Raw genomic sequence first — 6,871 nt, forward strand, 5'->3', positions numbered from 1 at the left:
CTGCAGCTCCTTACATAAGCAGCCACTTGGACTTTCACAGGAGTGTTTCAGAAGCATTCAGAACCCCAATTACATGGTGAGGGGGAGGACAGGGGAAAAAGTACCTTCTCACCAGGAAACAGAAAGCTATGAGGTAATCTCAAACAGACGGTTTACTCACTGCCTCCTTAAGACGCACCCAATCTGAGGTACACAACTGTGGCAACTGGAGGAACTAGCTATGATTCATAGCAGGAAAGGTAAACAGAAAGGCTCAGTGGAGTGTTGGCTAGCAACCCCTGTCTAAACTTTGTTAGATCATATTCTGGAAGCCTGCTCTGGCAATTATTCCTGTATATTAATTCTATATTTTTAAAAGACACATTTGGTTCATGAAATGTGTGCTTTGTCAGAAGCTGCCTTGAGCAGAGCTGCCAACTTTTTAAGGGTGTGTGTGTGTTAACCTGTGGCCCTCCAGATGTTGTTGGATTACAACACCCCACATCCTTGATCTTTGGCTCATATTGGCTGAGGTTAATGGGATTTGAAATTCAACTACTGTACATGTATTGCATATCCTTTAGCTCAGCCGTAGCCAAGATGATGCCCTTCAGATGTTGGACTACAGTTCCCATGAGACTCAACCAGAATGGCCAAATGATCAGGGCTGATGGGCACTGAAGTCAAATGACACTGGCTACTCCCCATTCTAGCTGTTCTATTAACAGCAGTTTGATCTACAGCAATTAACTTGTTTCATGCTGTTCCATAAAGGTTGCATCCAATGACTTCTGCATATCAAAGCTCTCTTAGGCACATAGGCTAAGCTGGCAGTTTTCTGGCCAGCCTATCAATTCAATTTGACAGATTACGTAGGAAGAGATTAATAAATGCAATAAATGTGAAGGGAAGTGGGGAGATATTAATATTCATTAACCTGTACTACTGACATGTTATAAGGGGGTAGCATGGAGTGTGGTGTGCTTGTTAAAAATTTCTGCAATTTTTTTTTTGCTATACATTAATAAAAGCTTTTTTTAAAAAAAAAATGCAATAAATCACCATTATCATCTGGATGTGATCTAAAGCGGGGTGAAAAAAGCATCTGGCTTTGTACTGAAGCCATGTCTGCATTAGTCAAAAATTTCCTTATATTTTTTTTTGCCTTATAAGAAGCATGGCTGCAGAGGTGTGGCTCTGGAGGTTGTCATGAAGAATGCCTGCACTTGAGAATTCATCACTACATCTGTGCCATAAACAAAATCCATTGAACCATTTCTCTCCCTCCCTCATGTAACCCAATCCACCAGCTCCCTCCAGCTTGACTGTGTAGCCCAAGAAAGGAATTATGAACAAGGAGCATGTGACAAGTGATATTTAAAGAAACAAACTTCATCAGCCCAAACCTATGCCGTAAGGAGGGTTTAACTATATACAGAGGACTGTGTGGAACATGGGAAGCTGCCCAAGTTTGAATCTGACCATCTACTCCAGTACTGTCAACACAGGGAGTGGTTCTCTAAAGTTTCAGAGGAGCCTTTCACAGCCCTACTTGGGTGATGCCACAGACAGAATTTGGGACCTTTTGTATGTAAAGGTAAAGGTAAAGGGACCCCTGACCATTAGGTCCAGTCGTGACCGACTCTGGGGTTGCGGCGCTCATCTCGCATTATTGGCCGAGGGAGCTGGCGTACAGCTTCCAGGTCATGTGGCCAGCATGACAAAGGCGCTTCTGGCGAACCAGAGCAGCACACGGAAACGCCGTTTACCTTCCTGCTTGGAGCAGTACCTATTTATCTACTTGCACTTTGACGTGCTTTTGAACTGCTAGGTTGGCAGGAGCAGGGACCGAGCAATGGGAGCTCACCCCGTCGCAGGGATTCGATCCGCCGACCTTATGATTGGCAAGCCCTAGGCTCTGTGGTTTAACCCACAGTGCCACCTGCAAAGCAAGTGCTATAAATCTGAGCTAGAGCACTGTGTGCCAGCAGTTGATTGTAGGATAATATAGAGGAATTCACCCCCATGTGCATTTATGGCAGTGACTGCTCGCTTTGTATTTAATCAGCAATACGGTGTTTATTGTGGTAGAGAGTATAAAAACCTGATTTCTTCCTATAGAGTCCATCATATAATTATCATGCATGAGACAAAGGCGAAGGAGGAAAAAATGGAAGATGGGCCAGGGGAAGAATCAGAAGAGGTTACAGAAAAAAGTGGAGCTCTCCGGCAGAATTCAAATGGAGCTGGCAATAGAGACATAGCCACATTCGTCTGTCATGATTATTGCTGTTCCGAGTGTACCCATCTATAAAGCAGGGCCCAGAGTACACGGGTGTAGCCAGGATTTTTGTTATGGGGGTCAGAACCTCAGATTTGTATTGATTTTGATTGATTTAAGGGAGGATTGATCCAATGGGCCGGCTCTAAGGGAAGGCTGGGTGGCGCAGCGCCCGCCCGCCAGCCGCTGCAAGAAACGGGGCGGGGGCCCCGCCAGGGCGCCCGACATGCTAAAGACGGCCCATGGATGCAGCATTTGTTGCCACCACCCTAACTATGAGGCTAGCTGAATTTACCCTACAGATGAAACATCAAACAATAACAATTATTATTATTATCGAAAAACTAGTCAGCCGCCCCCATCGAAAGTGCCTGCTCTTGCCCGCGGGCCCCGCGAGTCCTAATGGCATAACTTCCACGCCACGTGGCGGAGGCCGCAGAGCTGCAACTGCTCCTCCGCCAGGAAGCGCCGGGCGGTCTCGCTGGGAGGCTCAGCTCGAGAAGCTGCGCGCCAGCGAAGCGGAGGCAGCAACTTCCGCCTTCTGCTGGATCGCCGCCCAGCCGCCCAGCCTAGTTTCGCTCTCCCGGGGAAAGGGAGGGCGGTGGAACTTTGCCCTGGGTGCGATTGTGGCGTCACAAAGGCCCAGCGGCCAATGAGCGCGGGAGGTGAAAATAGCGCCCTATAAGTAGCAGGGGGTTGCAGCGGGGCGAGAAGACGTGCCAAGAGGCTACGCAGGTACCTGCCCCTTACCTGCGGCTTCTCGTCCTTCGGACTGGAAAGCCGCCTACACGTTCTTTGCATTGTATCCGTATATTAAAAGTGAGGCGTCTAGAACGCGAAGTTTTCTGCCCTCGGCCCTAATCGTTACCGCTTTATGGCTTGGCGCAGGGTACACTTCTGAATTTTGACAAGTTAGGATTTCCCCCCTTTCGCTGTTTGTAGCTGTCACAAACGCGAGGACCTTTTGCCTCAGCTTGGTTAAAAATGGATTAATCGGCTGGCGGGTATCACTGTTGCTGTTCACTGTTGCACTGCTTTGTACGCCTCCATGGGTTCGAGGTGACGGCTGTAGGGGAGATGCTTGGCATCCGGAACGTCCCAGTTTGAGTCCCTGGCATCTGCAGGTTGAGCTAGGAAGAAACCCTGGAGATTATGAAGCCCTGGAAAACCCCCTTCCAGGCTGAGCTAATGGACCAGTAGGGTTTCTGTATTCCTACCTTCCTGCTGTTGCATTTCCCTGCCTGTGTGTACTGTACTTTATTTAGGGACACCGAAAGCTGCCTTATTATACTTAGTCACACAGTTGAGGCCCTATTTTCAACACCCTTTAATTCAGTTCTGTTCATAAGTTTATTGTTCTGTCCAAAGGCCATGGCAAACTTGCAGAAATAGTACCTATAAAATAATATGGAGCATACAAAACGTAAGCCAACATCCATGATGTGTGTGAGAGAATTCACCAGAGATACCAGCAAGCTTAAATCTATCTTAATTTCAGATTTCAGATTGTCAACATGCGGAAACTGCTTTGAGGGTTGTTGTTTTCCTCCATCGAGCAGGGTATGAATGTTTTGAAATAAAACACACTGAAATGTGATACAGAGTTGTATTTTCTCCTAATTGTAGATGCTCATGCATTGAGAAGGCCAAAACGATCATGTACAGTTTGCACAGATCTGGAATTACTGCTAGAGGTGGTGTGTGGTGCAGACTGCACTAAATAACCATGGTCCCACTCACCATACCACTCTGAATGGTAATGGTTTCCCCAGTGAATCCAGTGAATTCTAATTTGTTAATGGTGCCAAGAGTTGATTGGAGACCCCTCAAAAAGCTACAGTTTCCAGCACCTTTAACAAATTAGTTCCAAGGATTCTTTGGGGGAAGCCATGTGAGCGCCTGGAATTTTTTGTTGCTTTAAGAGTCTGGCAGCATGCAACAACAGTATTGTCCTTTAACCCTTTGCACTGTAAGATTTCACCAGCTGAAATTAATGGGATTAGGAAGAAATTGACTCCAGATAGGTATGGGACTTATATGAGCTTGGATTTTGTTTTTATCATGCCAATCCCCACCCTATGAAGTGGTAACCGCCATTTTGTTTTTTTATACACAGTCGGTGATGCAGAGCAGGAATTACATTACGGGAGAGCAGGGGAGGTTTTGAAGCAGCATCTATTTATTCCTATATTTCTGGCCAACTCATCTGTTTTACCCAGTGACTTTTAAGGATAATTAAATGGGATTGTGTGCTGGATTGCCATGTGAAAGGGATAAATCAGGCTTTCTCAAACTCAGCCCTCCATATGTTTTTGGCCTACAACTCCCATGATCCCTAGCTAGCAGGACCAGTGGCCAGTCTCAAAACATCTGGAGGGCCAAGTTTGAGGAAGCCTGGGATAAATTCTTCTATTGAAAAAAGGGGAAAGGCTGGTGGCAGTTGTGTTCATAACATTACACTGGGTGTTATTGAGACAACAGTGAATCATAGAAGTGGAAGGGACCCTGAGGACTATTTAGTCCAACCCCATGCAATGCGGGAATATGCAGCTGGCCCTTATGGGGATCAAAAGCTGCTGTTTCACTTGTGTGGCAAAATTCTGCTTGCACACAATGAAACTCTGCTTTATGTGGTTCCACAGCTCAAGGATTTTATTTGTTTGAAGAATTAGAAAGAAGAGATTGAATTCTATTGTATTTACGTACCAGGTCTATTACCAGACATAATAACACAGGGCAGACTGAAGCTAAGGTGTGCTCAAAACAACAACAAAAACTTTTTAAAAATCATTTATGGACTTAAGTTGTGCGCGTCAGTTGGTCAGTCCATAAAAATGAATTTGCCTTAATCAAGAGCAGTGGCAGTTGTATATTTCAGGCAAACAATTATATTGGCAGTATTCTGCCAGTTTTATTTTCACAAGGATTCACTGTTCTCATGCTTATGAAACACACCCTCTTGTGTGCACAACATTCTCCCCTCTCCCCACTGCTTACTTGAAATGTTTATCCTGCTCAAAAGATTAATGCTTTGGTACTCTCTGTAGTTCAAGTTTCTGGTAGAAGTCCTTCCTTCATGTTGAGAGGGGCAAACAAGGTGAGACAATCTCCTGTCTCTAATGTTTTTGCAAATAAGCATTTGAGGGAGGGGGAGAGTTTGGGATGACAGTGCTAGACTGTTCCCTTTTCATGATTCTGGCTACTCTATCCAATTTGTTTTTCATCACATTTTCCTCCCTCCCAGCAAAAATTAACTGGCCAGCCAGCCATTCCATATCCACTGACCATGCTCAGGCCTTATTGGGCTATTTGGGGGTCGCCTAAGCCCCCACCTAAAGATTTTCCACTAAAGATATAATAAATAAGGGAGACATTCCCTAGGGTTGCCATATTTCAAAAAGTTGTTGAGCTTTTAAAAGGAAGACCCCAAGGACTCATCTGCCCCTCACTTTACAACACATGCAGAAACTGCCTTCTTGACCGCAGTCTCATCTGCTCAATCCGCTGTCTTCACATGTAGGAGAAGTCCCTAACCCACCAAGGGTTTGAGACCCATCAGTTACCCTCATCTGGTTTAGCCGGGCCGTCAAAGCCGTTTCCCAGGGTGTGGCTGAGTGCAAGATGGGGACCAAAGGTGGACAAACTACACCAGAAGGAGCACAACGTGTCCCTCACCAGAGGTACTACTTCTCCCCTCACACCCCATACATCCCATTGCTATCATCTAAACTGTATTCAGGAGAATGGAAGTGGGGGGCGGGGCGGGAAAGCTTGTTTAATATTGGATTCCTTGCCAGCTAGAACCATTAGCTGATCATAGAACATATGCAATGTAATAAGCCAGATTGGGAAAACATTGTGGGGGTTTTATCGTCAAAGAAAGTTTATATCATAGAACTGTCGTCACATTGTGTTTGTTCTTAACCTAAGTAATCTGGAAAGTATAGATATGATTATAGAAATACAGTAGACTGGATTTGCAAACATAAACTCAGTGGAAATGTCCCAATATCAAACAAGTGACCTTCTGAGAAACAAAAATGGACTACAGTTTCCAAAGAAAAACACACAATATTAAACCATTTGCATTAGTTTTACATCTCAGTGTCTGGTGAGTAAAAGGTAAAGGGACCCCTGACCATTAGGTCCAATCGTAACCAACTCTGGGGTTGCGGCGCTCATCTCGCGTTATTGGCCAAGGGAGCCGGCATACAGCTTCCAGGTCATGTGGCCAGCATGACAAAGGCGCTTCTGGTGAACCAGAGCAGCACACGGAAATGCCGTTTACCTTTCTGCTGTAGCGGTACCTATTTATCTGCTTGCACTTTGACGTGCTTTCGAACTGCTAGGTTGGCAGGAGCTGGGACTGAGCAACGGGAGCTCACCTCGTCGCGGGGATTCGAACCGCCGACCTTCTGATCGGCAAGCCCTAGGCTCTCTGGTTTAACCCACAGCGCCACATATCCGTAAAATGGTAATTTTTGGCCTATCTTCATGATTTCCATGCAGTCACACAATATGGGTTCTGTGCTGGTTTAAAGCCTTGTTGAGAAACATTATAAAGCTAGGTGGAAAGGAATAAAATTTCAGCCTAAGTAGATGTCATGGGGA

At 45.6% G+C, this 6,871-nt stretch overlaps 1 long non-coding RNA gene across 1 annotated transcript; it reads left to right on the forward strand.

Annotated features, from left to right (window-relative positions):
• The first annotated feature begins 2,918 nt into the window (after positions 1–2,918).
• Positions 2,919–5,919, forward strand: LOC148686285 (uncharacterized). The gene is made up of 3 exons (XR_015949345.1): positions 2,919–2,995; positions 3,759–3,820; positions 5,781–5,919. It is a non-coding gene; the product is annotated as an uncharacterized LOC148686285 (long non-coding RNA).
• Positions 5,920–6,871: the final 952 nt, after the last annotated feature.

The sequence above is a fragment of the Zootoca vivipara genome, chromosome 3 (genome assembly GCF_965207765.1).
Source record: "Zootoca vivipara chromosome 3, rZooViv2.hap1.1, whole genome shotgun sequence".
NCBI lineage: Eukaryota > Metazoa > Chordata > Lepidosauria > Squamata > Lacertidae > Zootoca > Zootoca vivipara.